We start from the raw sequence: 20646 nt of genomic DNA, 5'->3' as shown, positions 1-20646 counted from the left end.
GCACGGTTTGGGACACCGGGGGAGCAGAACTTGCTCTAAGTGCTGGATGCTTTGTAGCAGCTTCCTGCCCCTCATTATCGGCAGGTACGCCCCAAGAACACAGTTTATCTTCATAAACAGAGGAAATGATGAATTGGGGAGTAACCCTGCTCCAAAGGCCGGTCGGTTCTGAGCAGCGCCGAGTTCTCTGTAGTCTTTAAATAAACAACCCAAAAAAAAAAAAAAAAAGGAAAGTTATTTTGTGCACAGAGCAGGGGGCGGGGGCGGGAATGAAAGATTTTCTATACTTGGGCCCCACATGTCAACAATTTCTCTGCTTTGTGTATTTTGGCCGAAAGCGTCTATCATGATAAATGAATAAAGGAAAATGGTAAGCCCAAGGCGGTTACACGGCTCAGCAAATTGCTTTCAGCTGATTACTTTATTTCTTTTGACATTTATCAAATAGTTTTTTGGGGTTTTTTTTCGCCCATCGTCAAGGCTGCTGGGCTGCACCACCAGAAGAGCTCCCCTCGTACCTGCATAGAGATGACTGTGGGGAACGATGCCCGCGCTCTTAGATCCATCTTTATGTGGAGCAGACATGAGAGTTCAGAAGCACTTGCACTAATTGCAGCACAACCGAACCTAGCCTGACATTCGAACGACTCTCACCTACTCCAGGGCTGGCTGTGCACACCTCATCTACTGTCATGCTTAGAGGAAACCTGGGGGGAGAGAAAGGCATTGTGGGGTCAGTCGTGGGCTCCTGCTGCTGCCCCCCACATACCTCCCGAGGCCATTGATGGAGCTCCAGACACTGCCTGTTGTTTCTGGGAGCATTAGGTGGAGAAATTCCCTGGAACATTTACAGCTGGACCAGCCCCATTACCATAGCATCTAGCTCCACCTCATTAACTAAACCCATGACACCAAACAATACCAGACAGGCTGGGCATGGTTCTGCAATGGCCAGTGCATCTTGAGCCACTTGAAGAGTTAATCCCTGAGCCTATGCACCTTACGGTGGGTCCTGAAGGCTGCTGGCCTCTGGCCAAGAATAGAGGCAATGGGTTCTATCAGCAAGGACGCAGACATGTCCAACCTCCGCTGGATGGATTCTCTTCCATCAAACTGGACGTTTAGGCAGAGTCAGTCAGCTAATGAATTTACTAAGCCCCAGGCAGTTATTTCAGATCATGGCAAAGCAGGGTGGTGCCAGAGATTGGGGAGGGGGCGTGAAGGGAGGGGAAAGCAGATGTGGAGGCCAATCTTTAAAAACAGGAAAAAAAGAGCAATGGCTATGCAAGTTAGGGTAGCCAGCCCTTCGTAAAAGAACGGCCCCAGTAGTAAGAAGAAATAGAGAAGCACTGAGAGCTAAAATCTGCTTGAATTCTCCCCATGTAACTCCCTTGTGGTCACTGCAATTAGTGCCCAGCAGAATGGTCACAGCAGGACAAGTGTAAACAACATACACCTACAAGGAACACATGGTGGCAGGCAATGCGGATCACCCTTCCGTTCACATAGCCAACGCGGAACGCCAGTTGGTGTCACCCCTTTGGACTGCAGGGAAGCCTCTGCCGCAGCACTTCGCAAGCAGCCCTGGAAACCTGGATTCGCACAGGCACTTGTGTGGAGAACTGGCTGGAGGGGGTAAACGAGTGGAAACGTTCAGAGGTCGACTTGTGAAGAGAAGGCCTTGGAGGTGCAACAGAAATCACTGTTCTGGCTGGTTTTCAGAACCATCGTAATCATGGGGCAGAGGCAATAAAGAGCAAATTAATTCCACGCGCTGCACTATGGAATTTGGGCAACACTGTGAGGGCCTCATTTGGGCTGAATCTGCCTTCCCCTTTCCTGGGCGTAAATCTGGAGTAACTCCAGGAGAGAATGGAGCGTACAGTCAGACCCTCCAAGGCCCTGCGTGCAAAGTGCAAAGTGAACATGAGACTCTACCCTGGTGGTGTGGCAGCACTTTGTGCCCATTCTATGGGAATGACTGCACAAAGCACAGGGCAATACCAAGTCTGGTCCCCCACAGTTCCTCCTCAGGATTAGGCTCTTAGTGAGGTGCTGCAAGTAGCAGCAAAGACAGAAATAATAGAGGGTGTTGGAAAGACGGGGGGAATCCTGGCCCCATTAACGTTAATGGGAAATGGACTTCCCTGGAGCCAGGATTTCATCCCCAGTCAGGCAATAACAAAAGGCAACTGAGCACATGCAAATGCCAGCAGATAAACGTTGGGAAAAGATCATCCCAGCCACGCTAGGAGTACTGGGAAATCAGCAATGCCATGAGAGTCGTAGGGCCAAACAGACTGAGTGTAAGAGAACGACACCATTGACTGCATTGGGCTGCCAGGGCTGTCCCCCGGGTCTGATTTGTCATTTAGTCGCAAATGACAGTGGGCAGCCAGCTAGCTATGAGATCGCAGTAGAAAATAGCATGTAAAAGAGGAAAGGAGCTGCCTCTTTATCTTAGCAAACCCAACATCTCCAACAGCCCAACATTGCACTATTCAAACCCTATTTTGTTGTGTTCCCATCCTGGCCACTTATGTGTCTGATCCCTTTCCCTTACCTGCCTGTCTGACGTTTAGAGTGTAAACTCGGAGGCAAGGTCCGTGCCTTCCTTTCGCTTGGAAAGCACCTATATTGGGCTCCACCAGAAACAGCTCCGCGATCACTCGAAGGCCATTGTGCAGAGGCTGCTGCGTCTGCTCCACAGCACTGCGAGATGGTACCTGCTCCGGCTTTGCTTGGCTGCGGAAAGGAAAGCCAGGGGATTGATTTTAAATAACCTGGGAGGGACCTTTCCCATTCGAGTTAATAAAAAAAGACTAAAGGTAAAATTCACCCCTCTGCAGAGGGCCAGCATGAGGCCTGGGGGCTCGCGTAGTTCAGTGACGGGTGCAATATAAGACCCTCACTAGACCAGGACAGAAATGCCTCAGACGAGAACGAGGACTGAGGTGGGACAGACGAGTGACGCAGAGGCCTCATGTTGTGTCCATGCATGAGGGGTTTTCACCCCACAGAGGGACATCGGCGGTCTTGCTTACTGAGAATCCCTTGGTTAGATCTGTGCTAGTGAATTTGTAATTGTGGCGGGAGGATGGCCATGGGTTTTGGAGCGAGGACCAGGGGAAATTCCAACCCCCTTTTAAAAGAAAAACCCACCGTGGAGACAAAATGCAAACTGGAAACAAAAGGAAGGAAAAACTCTGAGGAATCTGCAAGCTCTCAACATAGTTAAAAACCAACACTGCTCTTCAAAATAGATGTGATTGCACTCCTTATGAGTCATCGAGCAGAGCCACCAAGATTGCTTCGCACCCAGGACGAGCCTGGGCTCTGATTGTGTGCTTCCTGGATTTGTATCAAACAGAACATGGATGGCATGTCAGAGTTTACAACTTGCATACATTTTCGACAGTGAGCTTTGCAAAATGTATCAGTGTAATCTCTGCCACCTATATTCAGTGTTGATTAGACACGATTTCTGGCTGGATTTTCAGAAAGCTCAAGTGCTTTTTTAATCACTACAGAAGCTCATTACTGCTTTCCAGTGACTCTTATGTCCTTCAGTTCTCCTTTCAGATTAGAGTCTATAGTCAGATGAATATTGGATGATTTCATTACATACAAATGCAATCAACAGTTTTGCATAAATTTCTCCTCTTTTCTTGAGTTTCAATTGACCTCAGCACCCGTGGAGGCCGGTGCAATACACATGTAAATGAGCTGGAGTTGCTGCAAAGCCCGGGATGCAGAGAAACAAAATCAACTGTGGGATAATATTTGAGCTTTTAAGAGAGACCAGAATACTTCCTACTTGTCCAACCCAACAAAATGGCATCTTTAGCTGACTGGGAGTTAGGGTCTGCTGGGTTTAGTTTCTGGCTATGGACGAAGGTCCAGGAGAGGGAAATACCCAGCTCCTGGTGCTAAAGGATTAAGTAGGAAGAATCCAACTAAAAGACAGTTTGGGTGAATAGGGGTAACATGGGTGGGGGGGTTAGTTTAATAAGAAAACCACATTTCATAACTACAATGGCATGTAAGTAGGGGGTCAGCAGGCGTAGATCTGAGCAATGGAAGCAAAATAATGTCAGCGTTTTTCTAGGGAGCAGGCTGATATCTGGTTGCTTTATGGAATTCCTACAGAACCCTAGGTTAGGATCTTACTCTTCTGGAAGGTGATTTGGTCCTGCTACCTGTCTAGTGTGCTGCAGGCATGGTCATCTTGGAAATGCCCATTTCACCAGGCATTGGGACCAAGAAAGGGAAGGAATGTCTAAAACCTGGACTTTTAGAAAGAGGGACAGCAATAAAAATGCAGGTGCCTGAACTAGCAACGTGCTCTCGTTCCTGGGATTCACAGCTGCGCTGAGTGTGTGCCGAGCACACTGATCTCTGCTGGAGAGAACGAAGCCAGCTCCAGGGCTGGCATGGATTTGTCGCAACGTCACCCCTTTAATGGCTGAGGCCTGGAAAGAAAATGTCATCCCTTTTCCCCCTGACCACTCCAGCACCGCAGTCCCCTGGGCAGGAGGCCGGTGTTTGGAGCAATGTTTCTCACGCTGCAGGTACACCATGAGGGCTGCTGACACTGCTGCAAGGGTGGATTGTAGTCGCCCGAAGGCAGGGGCGGTCTTTTTGCTACAAGCTTATGCAGTGCCTAGCGCAGTGGGGCTGGCTGGGGGCTCTAGATGCTACCATGACACAAGTCCTCAATAAGCCTAATGTGTGCACAGTGGGGTTACCACCCGGCTGGTATTTGACCGGCCTGGCCCTTTTTTTTTTTAAAATGGATTTTCCAGTGGCTGGAAAAATATGTAATCTGCAGGTTTTTTTACCTGGGTCTAAAGATTTGCGTTATTCTCACACTACACTGGGATATCAAATCGTAAAAGTTTCTGTGCCCAGCTAAAGATGCTACAGTGTTCCCACTTCTGCAGTTTAAGCAACAACAGATCAAAACCGTCGAAAATACATCAGCTGTCCGCCCACCAATACGCAAGCGCGCCGTGCGAGTGTGAAAGAGGGCTTGAGTCCCGCGAGAGGGAGGAGACATGTGAGATCAGGGCGATGGTGCAAGTGATCCTACTACACCTCCAGAAGAAAAAGCTCACGTCAGAAACTTCACATTCAAGGACAACTGGTGAAAGGAAACAGACTACAAAGACTGGCTGGCAAAATGTGCTGATAAAACAAACACTGGTTTGTTATCAGTGATGTTACTAATCTTATCTATAGGGGTTCTTTCTCTAGATACTATAAGTGGCTGATTAAGGGGGCGGGGGATCAGGGTTGTGGCCAACTTGCCTTGTGGGGTGGGTGGTTTTTTTGCATTTCAAAGGTGGCAACCTAGTGCACAGATGCTTACAGAATCCTCCCTGCCAGGGAAGGCAGGCTCTCAGCTCCCTCCAAGCGACAACTGGTGCCTTCCCTTTGGATAGCATCGTTCATTCTTCCACGTTAGCAGTGTCCCCAAAGGCTCCATGGAGCACAAATCACAGAGATTAGTAATGAGAGAGAGAGAGGCCAGTGAGACTGGGGAAACAGTGAAGGATGGCGCAGTCTGGAGAGGGACGAGGAGGAAATTATCACTTGTAATTTAGGAGCCAGGAACAAAATGTGGGGGGCAGGGGATTGAGACATGAAGCCCTGGCAGGTTTGACAGTGGGGCTGGCTGGGGTAGGGGAAGGGGCAGGAAACATCTGCAGTTCTTGCTCCTCTAGTGTTTTTTTTATGCAGTTCCCAGTGCATGTGCAGCCAGCAGGATCCAGCTAAATTCATGGTGAGACTCGGATGCTGGGTCCTTGGTTCAAAGATCTATATTGCTCCTGGAGAAGGAAACTCAACATTCCACTTCTGTACGCTTGTGACTGGGGAGAGAGGCTGGATTGCTTGGGAAGTGTCACTCTTCGGGGGCGAGTGGCTGATTTCAAGCAGAACTCCTGGGCTGTCTCCAGACATCAGTGATCTCAGTTCCATTTGGGAAGAGCCCCCCCGGCCATACTACTCCCAGAAATGCAAGTCTGTTATTCCCACAGGTCAGCAGAAGGATCAGATTCACACAAACCGTCACTCTTCCTTGGCACAGATCCTCATTATTGCTTGGGACAACGGGTCTACAGTAAATCTGAGCCACTAGGGGAAAGTGAAAACGCCTCTTCCAGGGAGAGCCACAAATGAACTTCCTCCACTGGAACGTCCTAGAGCCCTGTAGAGGTTGGTCAGGCTGCCCTGCTCTGACTGGGGACCCCAATTAATTGCCCAGAAGCCCCCACTTCCTCCTGGACAGCACAGCAGTTTTGAAGTGCTGAGTTCTTTACTGATGTGGATCCCATAACCCAAGCCAATCTTTCTATTGTGTTACAGAACTCAGATATCATTGACCCTGCTCAAATTCAGGACAAAAATCCTTCCCCGAGCGCTGAGTCCTTACCCCACTTCAGCAGCAGCCAACTTCGGAAAGTGAGCGGTTTGCAGAAGATCAGGGTGAAAAATTCCTTCGCTTTGGCTCAGCTGAGCAGTGCTGCAGTTGGCCCTGATGGAGCTCGTGTCTGTTGGTTGTGGTGGCGACCAGAGTGGGCAGAAAAAGTCAATTATTTTTTGTGGAAATTTTTGAAAAAACTTGACCTCCCTCCCCTTCCCCCTTTTTATCAAAATCTCCTGCCAATTTTTTTAAAAATTAAAAACTTATTTTTTCACTTTTTAAAAAATGAACAGAAACTGACTTGATGAAAACATTTCCTCCAGCTCCGCTAACTCCATCCTTGAAATCCAGCTCTGAAATGAACAGTCAGCCAGTAAGCACTGGAGCAAAGTAACAGACACATTGTTGAGCTTTGAGGGGGTCAACAAGCATGTGGACCAAGGGGAATCCAGTGGATAGAGTGTACTTAGATTTTCAGAAAGGTCCCTCACCAAAGGCGCTTACGCAAAGTAAGCTGTCACGGGATAAGAGGGAAGGTCCTCTCGTGGATTGGTAACTGGGGTTAAAAGATAGGAAACAAAGGGTAAGTATAAATGGTCAGTTTTCAGAATGGAGAGAGGTAAATAGTGGTGTCCCCCAGTGGTCTGTTCTGGGACTAGTCCTGTTCAACATAGTCATAAATGATCTGGAAAAGGGGGTAAACAGTAAGATGGCAAAATCTGCAGATGATACAAAATTCCTTAAGATAGTTAAGACCCAGGCAGACTGTGAAGAGCTACAAAAGGATCTCTCAAAACTGGGGGACTGGGCAACAAAATGGCAGATGAAATTTAATGTTGATAAATGCAAAGTAATGTACGTTGGAAAAAATTATCCCAACTATACATATAAAATGATGGGGTCTAAATTAGCTTTTACCACTCAAGAAAGAGATCTTGGAGTCATTGTGGATAGTTCTCTGAAAACATCTACTCGATGTGCAGCAGCAGTCAAAAAAGTGAACAGAATGCTGGGAATAATTAAGAAAGGGATAGATAATAGAACAGAAAATATTATGTTGCCTATCTATAAATCCATGGTACGCCCACATCTTGAATACTGTGTGCAGATGTGGTCGCCCCATCTGAAAAAAAGATATATTGGAATTGGAAAAGGTTCAGAAAAGGGCAACAAAAATGATTAGGGGGATGGAACGGCTTCCGTATGAGGAGAGATTAATAAGACTTGGACTTTTCAGCTTGGAAAAGAGACGGCTAAGGGGAGATATGATTGAGGTCCATAAAATCATGACTGGTGGAGAGAAAAGTAGATAAGGAAGTGTTGTTTACTACTTCTCATAACACAAGAACTAAGGGTCACCAAATGAAATTAATAGGCAGCAGGTTTAAAACAAATAAAAGGAAGTATTTCTTCACACAACGCACAGTCAACCTGTGGAACTCCTTGCCAGAGGATGTTGTGAAGGTCAAGACTATAACAGGGTTAAAAAAAGAACTTAAATAAATTCATGGAGGATAGGTCCATTAAGGGCTATTAGCCAGGATGGACAAGGATGGTGTCCCTAGCCTCTGTTTGCCAGAAACTGGGAATCGGTGACAGGATGGATCACTTGATGATTACCTGTTCTGTTCATTCCCTCTAGGGCACCTGGCACTGGCCACTGTTGGTAGACAGGATACTGGGCTACACGGACCTTTGGTCTGACCCAGTAGAGCCGTTCTAATGTAGTTATAGTGCACTAAAGGAGCGTGTGCCATAAGTCCCCACCCACACAGGATATCAGGTTGGTACAGTCCTAGCTACGCAGCCTGGCTCTTTAGCTCACGCTGTAGCAGCTCATGCTTTTAGATCTGGAGGGCCCTGGTTCCATCCCCAGTGCGTCAGCCATCATGCAGCGATCTGCGACATGGAAGACGTCAGTCAGAACGTCAGAGTAACCATTGCTAGTCCAGGGAGGGAATCGCTGAGGGGCTGCAGCCAATTCACAATCACTATTGCACAGAATTAGTGCTGAGAGAAGGGCACCCGAGCAGCAGGCTGGTCTTGGCCTCTCCACCAGGGGTCCAGCACCAGCTTTCCCCACACTGCCCTGCCTCTGCCAGGGCTCAGAGAACAGTTCAGGCTCTGGCCCGTTCACTCCTAGTCTCTGCTGTTACTCCTAGCTGCGGTGGGTTTTCAGCCAGGCTGAAGCCACCCAAAGTTCACCACGCAGGCCACAGGTATTGTGTGCATTACCATAGGGCCCAGGAGCTGCAGCCAGGGACCAGGAGCCTGCTGTGCTAGGCGCTGTACAGACACAGCAACAAGATGGTGCCTGCCCAAGAGCTTGCAATCTAGGTACAAGACAAGGGAGTCCAAGCAAACAACAAGCATCATGGCAGCCTACTGGCATCCTGCCTGACCATTGTCAAGTAGGCCTCATGGCATAGGCGGCGGTAACAACTTTTGGGTGCTCCTGATGGCGGCTGGTTCTGAACCGGTGACTGAGTGGGGAAAGGCCCCACGTGGCCCACCAGCCTCTCAAGCCGTCCAGCCCCAAACACAGAATGAATCGACCTCGGGGGAAGCACCTTTACGTAGGCCACAAAGCCTGTTTGGGATGGTAACTTTCCTCCCCTTCAGCTCAGGGGAGGCACATGGGAACAAGACAGCTCAAATGTATTTTAAGCGGACACTCCACACTAACAATCAGGGCTAATTTAAACAAACTATAATTAAACTCAAAGGACCTATTGGTAGGGGCGTGGGGGACTTGTCAGCACGTTTGCAGTAGGTAGTTACTTTGGCTATGAAGCCCTTACCTTTAGTGGAATAATTTCAGTAATAATGCATGTGAGCTGGCATGCCTACGCTCATGCTTGGGGGTGGGGGCAGGAGGGGAAAGAAATTCTTGGGTTTCTTTTGATGCCTTTACACGCTAATCGTCTTAACAGATTTTTAATTAATGGGAACGGAGCGCTTTGCCACGGTGAACTATATTGGTATAATTGACTGGTGGATTAGTTCCATTATACACACAAATCACTTGTCTCCAGGCTTCCCGGCCCCCCCGGGAGCTCCCCTCACTGGACATGCCAAGCAGCCCCATTCTGAAGCAATTTTTATAAAATAAACTCTCTAATCAGGTAAATAATTCCATAAGGTAAATTGCTCCCTTCCCGCAGCTCCCCTCCCCCGCCGGGAACCTGTCTAGTTTCAGGGGAATGAAACGTGCCTCCAATTACAGGCAAATCTCAGACTTGAAAACCAGTTTGGGAGAAGCCTGCAGCACAGAGGACCCCTTGAAATGCAGCATCGCAAGAATTAAAGCATTTAAGCTGTCAGTCGGAATATGGGAGAACCCCTGATTACCTGGGGTGGAAATACACTGTATTTAGGTTTGTGTCTGTTGCAATTTCCTGGCCCCCAGCATTGATCCTGAATGACTTGTGCTTATGTCAGGTTTCTGCACAGGGTCCCTCAGACACGTGGTCTCACGGATACTGACCTTTGGGCCATTAAGGATGTCCAGAGTGTAATGAAGCTGGAGAAGTGGAAACGTGCAGTTGCCTGGGGTAGGTGACTCTCAACTGCTAAGCACATATGTTCTGGCCCAGCACAGCATTCACTGATGTTTTAAGAAGGGGGGATCATCGTCTTGTGGTTAAAGCGGAGGGCTGTGCGCCAGGACTCCTGGGTTCCATTCCTGACTCTGTCACGACTCACTTTGGGAACTTGAGCATGTCACATGTTAAGCTCTGCTGGGCTTCAGTTTTCCCATCTCTGGACCCTTATTCAGGTAATGGCCTTCTGACTCTGGGGCCACGAGGTCTCTAACCAGTGCTCCTGTGCGTTACGCTTGTTACAGGCTCCATCACTGGGCCCAGGCGACTGCCTGCAATGACAGAAGGTCCCTCAGAGCTGGGGGCATGCATCAGGTCAGTGCAGGCTACCTGCAAGCCTTGCTCTGCCATTCGATGCACGAGCCTGGTCCCTCTGGAGCGCCAGAGAACCCCCAGCGGCAGGAATTACTTAAATTAGGGGGGAGGGGGTGAATGCCATCTCTAGTGCAGGTGCCCCCATGGGTGCATGGTAGTCCCCTTGTACCTCCCCCCATACTCACAGGATGGCTCGAGCCCAGCACATGCAAAGCTGGGAGAAATCTCACTGGTTTTGCTTGCAGTGGGTATGGAGATAGCCATGGACTGCAGATCTCTAGGGGCTGGACTGGGCCCTGCCTTTACACAGTGGTGCTGGGGAGTACAAGTACCTGGCCCTTTGCCTGGCACACACGAGGGCCAGCCACAATTGCAGCCCTGGTGCCTGTGGAGAGCACTGGGAATGCATCCAAGGGGCTTTTCCATGGGCCATCTGCACAGACGGGGCGGGGTGGGGGCAAAGGGCAGGGAAAGCCCTGGCTTTACTGACCTCACCTGCTGGCCACCAGAGTTGGCCATGCTGGGAGGAGGGGGGGGGGGGGGGAGGATACACTGCACCCTTAGGAGCAGCACAATGAATTATTCCAGGGGCCCCGGCTCTCTTGACACTCCATGTTGAAAGCACGATCTAGCTGAGCCGTGTGATAAGTTTCAGTGCATCAGCATCCATAACAGAGCAGCGATCTGCTATCTCAGCAAACTCTGCTCTGCCATCGTGCATGCTGCCAAACTGCTCACAGGCCAGGAAAAACAGCAAGGAGATGAACCACATATTGCCTATGGGAACCAGATACCCAAACACAAATCACACCACCATTGGGGTACAATAATTCCTGATGGTCTGGCCTGGGAGTATGAGGAGCACAGAAAGGTTTACAGACAGCCTCCCACATGCCCCGCTGGATTATAAATGGCTCAGCATTCATCACTGCAAGAGGTTCCAGAGCTGCTCAAACAGGCCGAGTTTAGTCTGTCACATGCAAGAAGCTTGCTCATACTTTCTAATCATCTTCTCAAACAAACCCCACTCTGTATATTGGAGTCATTCATAATGTTCCTGCTCAGAGAGATCTTAGGAGCAGAGCCAGAGCCTTAATTAGCCCCATGGGCCATTCTTGTCAAGCAGACAAGATTTCCCATCACGTCTTTGCCTTGTGCCTCAAACCCACCCCCAGGGGTCAGTGCAGCCTGTTCCATGATCCCGCCCCTCTTCTCCGTCCCCTGCAAATGGAGGTTGGACACTCCACATAGCGACAAGTGTCCCAAAGACCTCCAGCAGAGTGCCCACTGGGAATTCACCCAGATGCAGCCACAAATGGACACGCCCTTGCAGTTGGGCCACATGCACAGCTGGGTGCATTACAAATATCGCAAACACGTTTTCTGAGGCCCTTTAATAATGTGACATGTATATGGAACGGTGCTTGCCAATGCTTAGGTCAATTAATACCATCCCAAAGGTGAGTGGGGAGTAGTGAGAACAACCTACATTGCTATTGCACATCCTCCTACATCCACGGACAACTAAATATAAACCCTGATCCGACCCTGCAGGCAATTCCCCCTGCTCTCGCTGAGTGTCAGCGTGCGCAGGGTAAAAACTCACGTGGCAGGGAGCCTTCGTCAATTCAGGCCCTACAACAATTGGAAACATGCTCACTCAGGGCAATTCCTATGGCTGAAAGCCCAGCACATGGAACACAATGCCACTTTTTGCCTGGTTATTATAAACATTGAACAGAAATGTTTTTTTAGAAAGGCAGGAGAGCGGAAATTACTGTAAGGTGGGTGCACAACTGATTGAAATACAGCACTCAAGGAGTAATTCTCAGTGGTTCACTGTCAAACTGGGGGGACATAGCTAGTGGGGTCAATCCTGGGTCCGGTACTATTCCATGTTTTCATTGAGGACTTGGCTAATGGAGTGGAGAGTATGCTTACAAAATCTTTAAGGTGCCACCAGACTCCTTCTTGTTTTTGCTTACAAAATGTGCAGATGACACCAAGCTGGGAGGGGTTGCAGGCACTCTGGAGGACAGGATTAGAATGGAAAACGACCTTGACAAATTGGAGAATTGATCTGAAATCAACAAGATGAAATTCAATAAAGACAAGTGCAAAGTACTTCACTTAGGAAGGAAAATTCAAATGCACAATTACAAAATGGGGAATAACTGGTTAGGTGGTCGTACCGCTGAAAAGGATCTGGGGTTATAGTGGGTCACAGATTGAATATGGTCAATAATCTGATGCAGCTGTGAAGAAGGCCGATATTCTGGGGTGTATTAACAGAAGTGTCATATGTAAGACACGGGAGGTAACTCTCCTCTTTTACTCAGCACTGGTGAGGCCTCAGCTGAAGAGCTGTGTCCAGTTCCAGGCACCACACACACTATAGGGAAGATGGAAACTGGAGAGAGTCGACAGGAGAGCAACACAAAGTATCAAAGGTTTAGAAACCTGACCTATGAGGAAAGGGTAAAAATATTTGGCATGTTTAGCCTTGAACAAAGCAGAGTGAGGGGGGACCTGATAAGTCTTCAGATATGTTGAGGGCTGTTATAATGAGGAGTTCTCCATGTCCACTGAGGGCAGGACAAGAAGCAGTGAGTTTAATCTGCAGCAAGGGAGATTAGGTTCGATATTAGGAAAAAACTTGCTAACTCTAAGGCTAGTTAAGCTGTGGAGTCCCCACCAATGGAGGTTTTTAAGACCAGGCTGGATAAACACCTGTCAGGGGTGATCTAGGTTTACTTGGTCCTGCCTCAGCACAGAGGGCTGGACTAGCTGACTTCCTGAGGTTCCCATCCAGCCCCACAGTTCTATGAGTCTGTGCTGTTCCCTGGGGACAGGGCTGCACTTCGCTGGGGATTTCCTGATTTCACCTGGGGGACACACACAGCCCAAGAACCACCCAGAGATCAGAGATGGACCCACAGGGACAGACTGCAAAGGGCCAGCCCCTCAGTGGTGCTCATTGGCATTGACTTCAGTGGCAGGGTCGGCTCCAGGCACCAGCAAAGGAAGCAGGTGCTTGGGGCGGCCAATGGAAAGGGGCGGCACGTCTGGGTCTTCGGCAGCGGGTCCCTCAGTCCCTGACGGAGGGAAGGACCCGCCGCCGAATTGCCACCGAAGAATGAAGCGGCGTGGTAGAGCTGCCGCTGAAGTGCTGCCGATCGCGGCTTTATCTTTCTTTTTTTGGCTTCGCCGCTTGGGGCAGCAAAAAAGCTGGAGCCGGCCCTGTTCAGTGGAGCTGTGGGGATTGACTCTGGAGTGCAGTTTTTATTTTCATCCAGCACAAGCCTATTAGCAATAACCCCGATCCTGGGTTTAACGAAAACCCTGTTCTACAACGCTCCCATGTCCTTGTGCACAGTGCAAGCGCAGGAAGGGAGCAGCCCTGCCTCTTCCATGCAGCAACAACGTACCCGCCTAGGCCAGGATTAGCGCAGGGATCGATACCATCCTGCTGCACGATGGTTCCAGCCCTCTGGCTTTAGACTCAAAGGCCCAGATCCCCTGTAGTTCTTGGTCCGAGAGGGGCTGGATAGAACGTCGGCCGCTTACACGTGCCAGGGGGCACGCTGTATGTGTTCGCCTGTTACAGTGGTGCTGCGGCAATGGGCATCGTGAGAACTAGGTCCTTGGGTAAGGTGCTGTGCACCCTGCACCGCCATTGACTTCAGTGGGAATTCAGGGCACTCCGTGCCAGGCAGAATCAGACCAGGATGGAGGCGCGCGCTCTCTCGCTCTGCAGTGACATAACTTCCTCCAAAAATAAACAGTCACCCTCTGCTTCAAGCTCAGCCCTTCAGGGTATTTGTACAGGTGGAGACGTGTAAGGAACCCCCTGCTTCCCTTGGGCTTGGGCTGAGCAGGGAGAGTTTTTACCAAGGTTTGCGAGGTTCCCGAACCCCAGCTTCCTGGCACTGGTGTGTTCACGAACTGGGCGAACGACACTTCCAGCGAATAGCATCATTCCCCTCCCTGATCCCTCTCTCCACTCCGGCTGCTCTCCCTCTCCACCACACAGGGAAGGGAGCCCAAGCATTGGTTAGGCCCATGGGGTATTTGTAGGTAGCCACACAGGAAAAAAAAAAACAGCCATGGTGGCGGAGGCTGGGTTTGGTTCAGATAAGCACCCAGAACTTCAGTGGCTTCTCCAGAGCATATCTGAATCTCTTGGGCTGCTGCTTTGCCCCAGCGGGACATTTTCTGGGAGCTTCCCAGGGCTGACTTCCTGGCTTGTAGGAGTTAGAGGTGGAAGAGATCCAGTAAGTCTGCCATGGTGTAGCGGATCTCACCAGCAGCCAGATAGTCATCTCAAAACATTCCCCTTTCTTACATTTCACTGCATGAGTCTGTATGGTGCTCCTGGCACTGACGCTTCCCACCCCAGCCAGAGACCCCAGGAGAACCACCTCTCCACGTGTGCCATGCTAGTTCCAGAGACGACTAGACAATAAATGGAGGCCAGGTCAGATCAGCTGTGCCGAGGCAGCTGCAACAAAGACCAGTGTAGAGCGAGGCGGTTGAGAAATGGCCCCTGAGCTCTGCCATGGCAGAGACCTCGCCATATCCTGTTTGTTACCGCGCTGTCCTTGGCAACAACAAGCCCGGGGAATCCTACACCACGGGAGTAATTGACATCAGATGCTTCTTTGACCTACAATATCTACCAGAGAACCTGGAAGCATTTATTTGTCTGAAAATATAAATCTCTCTCCCTCTGTAGGAAGGCTTGGAGCTGGGCTCCGTGAGGCTAATGAGTCCGAGCTGCAAGCCCATGATGAATATGATTGCTGAAAGCATTTTCCTGAGTTCTTCTTTCCTGGGTATCGAGTTACAAGTTACCAGACTTCCTGTCCAGCCCATGCTTTTCATTTCTTATTTGTAGCCTTCTAAACACTGTCTGTCAACTCCCAGCGTCGGCGGAAACGGCTCCATCCCTTCCCTACCCACCACAATAGGAGGGCCCAAGAACCTCAGCCCCGCAGCTGTTACCAACTCCGGGCTGGGGTGGGGTTGGAGATTATAACTCGGCCCACCTACCAAGGCTACAGACTGAAATTGGGCCAAGAAGCCCCAGAGGGATTTGGTTTTATCTTTAGCACATTTCAGTCATTTCCACCATGTAGGAGTTGGGCAAGTTCTGCTTTACTGGTGCTTCCAAACTGGCGCGTTGCTTTCCCAGCAAGTGCAAAAGTATTTAAATACGGAGCCACAAAGTAACCTGCAGGATCCGGTGGAAGGGCAGTGGGCCAGGGACGCAGGCGACCTTCAGTCCGGTCCTGCTCCTGCCAGATAACTTTGGGCAAGTCATTTCTCCTCCCCCGCAGCGCTGTCTGTAAATGAGCCACTTTGTGAAGTGCTTGGAGATCCATGGATGAAACGCCAGCTGAGCCAGACCAGAGTCTTGTTTCAAGCTGCCTTGCCTAGGGCACTTGCTCCTACAATCCATAGGTTTGCCAGAGGTCAGCATAAAGCGTTTCTCGTCTGGCCTGGCCAGGGCTGCCCATTGTGGCCTCCCTCCTTTACCTGCTCTTCCCTTACCGACTCTTTTCTTTGGTCTGATTCTCCCCCTCGGTGGCTTTTATCCACCCCTACTCACTGGGGTAACTCAGCAGAGCATTCCCCTTCCTTCCTGGCTCTGGGGTCACACCTCCCCCAAGACAGACACTGACTCAGCAGCAATAAGACCCCATCCCCCCAGCTCCTCCAAATGGATCCAGCCGCAGATAACCACCGTCTGAGTCAGAGATGTTACACCCTTCGATCAGGCGTCTAAAGCATTGTGCAAAGGCAGATGTACCGAACGGACTAAGGGGGCTCAAGGAGAATTAAGCCCCCCCAGAGAGCTTTCCACCCAGACAGGGACTAAGCCTTGTGGATGCTGCACAGGGGGAGCAGGGAAGGAGGTTAGATGTTATCCTCCCTCGTCCATTTCCCACGGGGAAACTGAGCCGCAGGGTGGGTAAGTGACTCAACAGCGGAGCTGGGAATAGTCTCCAGCTCCCTGATTCCCAGCGCTGGGCGTTAGCCACCTGGGGATGGTTGCTGCTCCCCCAGCTCACTGTGTGTGTGGAGATACTGTGGGCCCATTGCTCTGGGGATCATCCCAATCTGCAGGAGGGCTAGATGGAGTTAATGCAGCACAAACTTCAGGCCAGTCTCTCCTTACACACAGATAGGAAGTTGGGGTGTCCGTTTTCTGTCAATGTCAGCGAACCTCACAGCAGTCACTGAGGCACGGGGCCCCATTTCCCCCCTGAAAACCTGAGGCGGATCTACTCAGCTGTCTTTAAGAAAGGACTCAGATGCACACAGGGCTGCGTGAGATTCAATAGCCCCCAAAATACATCCTCTGGGCCGGACCCCACCAGCCTTGACCCACCACTGCAGCCTCCATGGGTGATTCCCACTGCAGACAAAGGGGCCCAGGACAAGCTGCTGCATTAGCACAGGGGTGGGAGCAAAGTCAGCCCTGGCACAAGCCACCAGCTGCTGGCATTTGGCCCATGGAGCTGAGTTCCAAGCCGCAGCAAGTTGCCTTGGGATCAGGTCCACCTCTGGTTACTAGATAACCAGGTAGGAAAAACAGCCCATCGTAGTGAGCAATTAGCCGGCGCCTGGAGCTGTGTGCACACACCCGTGGGAAGGAGGAGCCCACTGCTGCCCAGCCCAGCTTCCCCGTGGTTTGAATCCGACTGGGGAGGTCATGGGGAGGCAGTTTGGTGCTGTCAATAGAGGGATGCTCTAGGGGATTTCAACCTCTGCCTCCCTCAGCCAGGACTCATCTGCCCCAGGCTTGTGAGGCCTGGGATCCAGCCCCAGACCTACGGCCAGGCAGGGCTCACGCAGGTTCGCCCTGCAAGAATCGCTGGGCTTGTCCTGGGTTTGAGGGAATCCCACCCCAGAGCCTCGTCCTGCCTGAAACACCCTCCAGAAACTCCGGCCATGTGTGTTCCTGGGGGGGCAGGGCGCGCTAGTCTGCCAGGTGCTGGAGCAGGGAGCCACGTCTGCAGGGCAGGAAGTGAGAGCTGCTCCCTGGGCCAGGACCCAGGGCATTTGGCACAAGCAGGTGGCTGCTGCCAGAGTTGTGGAGAGGAGGAGGCAGAATGCAGGGAAGGATGGGGGCAGTGCAGGGTGGGGAGGGCAGGCTGCAAGCCCTGGAGAAAGCCCAGGAGGGTGGGGTTTGAACAGCACATCTGAGAGCTGTGCCAGACACAGCAGGGTGGGGAGGCAGAAGAGAAGGGACGATGGGGCAAGGGGGAGCAGAGGGTTATTCCGCCAGAAAGGCCCCCCCTCAAATCATCCTGCCTAGGGACTCCCAGACACGATGAGTGTGAGACCCTCTCTGGCCACAGGCAGCCGCTGGCACTGAACCGGCCCAGCTGCTGGTGCCACCCAACTAAGGGGTTTGCTAAAGCCAATGGGAGATTTGCCTGAATACGGACTGGCAAGAAAAGGCCAAGACCAGGTCAAGGCAACAGGGAGAGCCCAGGGAGCAAATTCCCTTCCTCCTCCCCTGCCCTCCGTCAGGGAGGCCCGACCCTGGCAGCCACTTGCCCCAGCTCGGAGCACTGGGAGGGCCAAAGCTAATGGCTGGATTGAGCCCGTGTCTGGAGAGGATTTCCAGGGAGAAGGCTTCTGTGTAGCTGGAAGAAGGGGCTCGAATGGCCCAAATGACCAGCCATCAGGCCCACTGCCAGGAATCCCCCTGCCCTTTGGCTTTGAATCCCCGAGTTCAGCGCAACCAGCGACGGGGTTTGAGACGCCAACAGCAGCTTGGGTGATGAGACCCCAGAGAGGACGACAAGGATCAGAGTGTCTCACACACACGCACACCCCAGGGAGCCGCAGAAGAGGCTGGAGCCAATGACAGTAATACTGAGCACTTTACAAATAATCCCATCATAGCCCTTGAAGACGCAAGTAAATTTCAGCCCCATTTACTCAGAGAGGTAAAGTGACTTGGCCAAGGCCACAGAGGGAGTCAATGTTGGAGCCGAGATTAGACCCTACAACTTCCTGGCTCCCAGTCCTATGCGCACTAGAGTTTACATGACCAATCAGGTCTTCTCCATCTCTGATTCCTGGGAAAAATTCCTAACGAACATTTATTTTTCTAAGCTTGCCCATTTGCTGAGTCCATCAATTCAGTCTCAGGCTCTCAGTTCCCTCAGTGACTCCACTTCCCTTGGCCCCATCAGAGCCTCAGGTCTAAACCCTTCCCAGGATCGGTTGGGTTGCTGTGAATGCCCATTCCAAACACCAGGCTTAAACACCTGCTCCCTCCACCTCCACGCTCCTCGGCAACTGACGCCTTCTGCACACTAAGCCAATGCAACGGCTCTGACCTCCAGCACCATTCACACCGTCCCCGCCACCGCACATGGCTCTGCAGAACAGCACAGGAGCCCCATGCCGGGGTCCTGCCGTGAGTGATCAGAGCTCCCAGGTGGGCAGCAAGCACAGGAGTCTCCTCTGTAACGTGTGAAACACAGCAGAGGGGACAGAACTGTGTTCGCTTCGTTACAATCCCAGGGAGTAAGCAGTTGGCCCCATGCCATAGCATCCCCTCTCTGGGCATGGAGGCTGTCCCCAGGCTCTGACTGACCAGATGGCCATAGGGGTCGGAAGTGCCTTCACGGCTAATCGAGATGGGCGTGAATCAAGCTTTGGGGAAGTTTGATAATGGGGCTGGATCCAAACCCTGGCTCCGAGGAGCTGAACTGACCCTCATGTGGTCAGGAGAAACAGAGGCACCTTCTCAGGACTCACGTGAGCACACCTAGCAGGGACGCACACAGCACAGGCACACTGGAAAGCCTGAGCAGAAGCTGAACCATGTGGCGCGAGGGGTTTCAGATGCTGGGACTGGTGAACCTGTTTGCGTATGTGCAAGAGACAGCAGAGGGGAAAGACACACGGTGACGCAGGGACAGAAGCAGGCCAGGTGGAAGCTTGGTGGCCCTGGGAGAAGCCTAGAGAAAGTCTTGGGTTAGGGGTGCTGGCTGAGAGGGGCTTGGCCCTGCAAGTGAGGACACCGTCTCCTGTTTGGTTCCTCCTATGTCCAGGGAAACAGGACCGTGCACATTGTTTGGAAATAAAAACACCGCCCCAAAGGAGTACCTGCCTGTCTCCAGTTTCTCCTCCGAACTGGAACAATGACTCTGAGTTTTTGGCTAGGTGCCTGGATCAAGAGAGGAAACTGGACAACACTTCCAAAAACACCGGGGAGAGAGAAACTCATTTGCAAACACACAGTGCGACTCCCCGGAGAGCCTTCTCCTCCGCAGCCCTGCCCTGGGAACAGCTTCCCAGAACTCTGCCTCCGGGACTTCTCTCTGCAGCCTCCACGGGCGCAGGCTGCCCATCGCACACGAGCATCTGGTGCAAATCGCCCCATTAGCACAGTTCACACTGGGGAGCGCAGCTACGAAAGGGGCCACTGACCTGTCCCGAAGCCAGCAGCTTCCCAGCCTGGTGACATCAGCGGGAAGGTTAATAGGACTCTGGCCTCAGCAGAGAGCAAAGGTTCTGGGCAGCAGCTCCATCAGCCAATAGTCTGACAAATTAACATCTGAAAAGAGCAAAGAGGAAAAACATAAGTCATCTGTCGAGACTGAAAACAGCTGGGGGAGCCCAGGACGCACTGGGCTAGGCCTGGCCCAGATTGGAGCTGGCTGGCTTGCTCTACTCCCCCCCCGCAGCCCCTTCTTCTTTAAGGGCTCACTTTACAGAAAAGTGGTGCTTTGCTGCCACCCTGTGGGAGATGTGGATTAGCAGGATTTTCGCGTGTGCTTCATTTCCCACCAATTCCTCCTCCCTGCTAGGATGATGATGTGAGTGATGAAAAAAAGTGGATTTTCCAGCCAGAGCTTATTTCCTTTCTTTAAAGAAATGCATGTGTGGAAGCCCCCTGGGAAAGGTCCCTCAAGTTTTACAATGGGGTTACTCCCCTGATTTAAATGGAGTTACTCCTGATTTGCTTCTGATGTCATTTACATCACAGTAAGACACAAAATGTCCGCTCCATTCAGGAGGCAAGTTGGGGAAATGGCAGCGTCCGGGGAAATCTGAAATATGGCCCTAGAAGAAAGACTGACCAAATACTGGAGGAGCACTAACACGTAACGCATAAACAACGAGGAGTCCTTGTGGCACCTTAGAGACTAACATTTATTTGGGCATAAGTTTTCATGGGCTACAGCCAGGGCCAGCTCCAGGGTTTTGGCCGCCCCAAGCAGCCAAAAAAAAAAAAAAAAAAAAGCCGCGATCGCGATCTGTGGCGGCAAT

At 51.2% G+C, this 20646-nt stretch overlaps 1 long non-coding RNA gene across 1 annotated transcript; it reads right to left on the bottom strand.

The window, feature by feature from the left end:
- Positions 1-195: 195 nt before the first annotated feature.
- Positions 196-19926, bottom strand: LOC128825088 (uncharacterized). Its single transcript, XR_008442601.1, has 2 exons — positions 19804-19926; positions 196-707 (listed from the first exon to the last, which is right to left on the bottom strand). It is a non-coding gene; the product is annotated as an uncharacterized LOC128825088 (long non-coding RNA).
- Between the last annotated feature and the right edge of the window lie 720 nt (positions 19927-20646).

The sequence above is a fragment of the Malaclemys terrapin genome, chromosome 17 (genome assembly GCF_027887155.1).
Source record: "Malaclemys terrapin pileata isolate rMalTer1 chromosome 17, rMalTer1.hap1, whole genome shotgun sequence".
Lineage (NCBI taxonomy): Eukaryota > Metazoa > Chordata > Testudines > Emydidae > Malaclemys > Malaclemys terrapin.
Note: the sequence above shows the minus strand (reverse complement) of the source record. Positions and strands in the feature narration are given on the sequence as shown.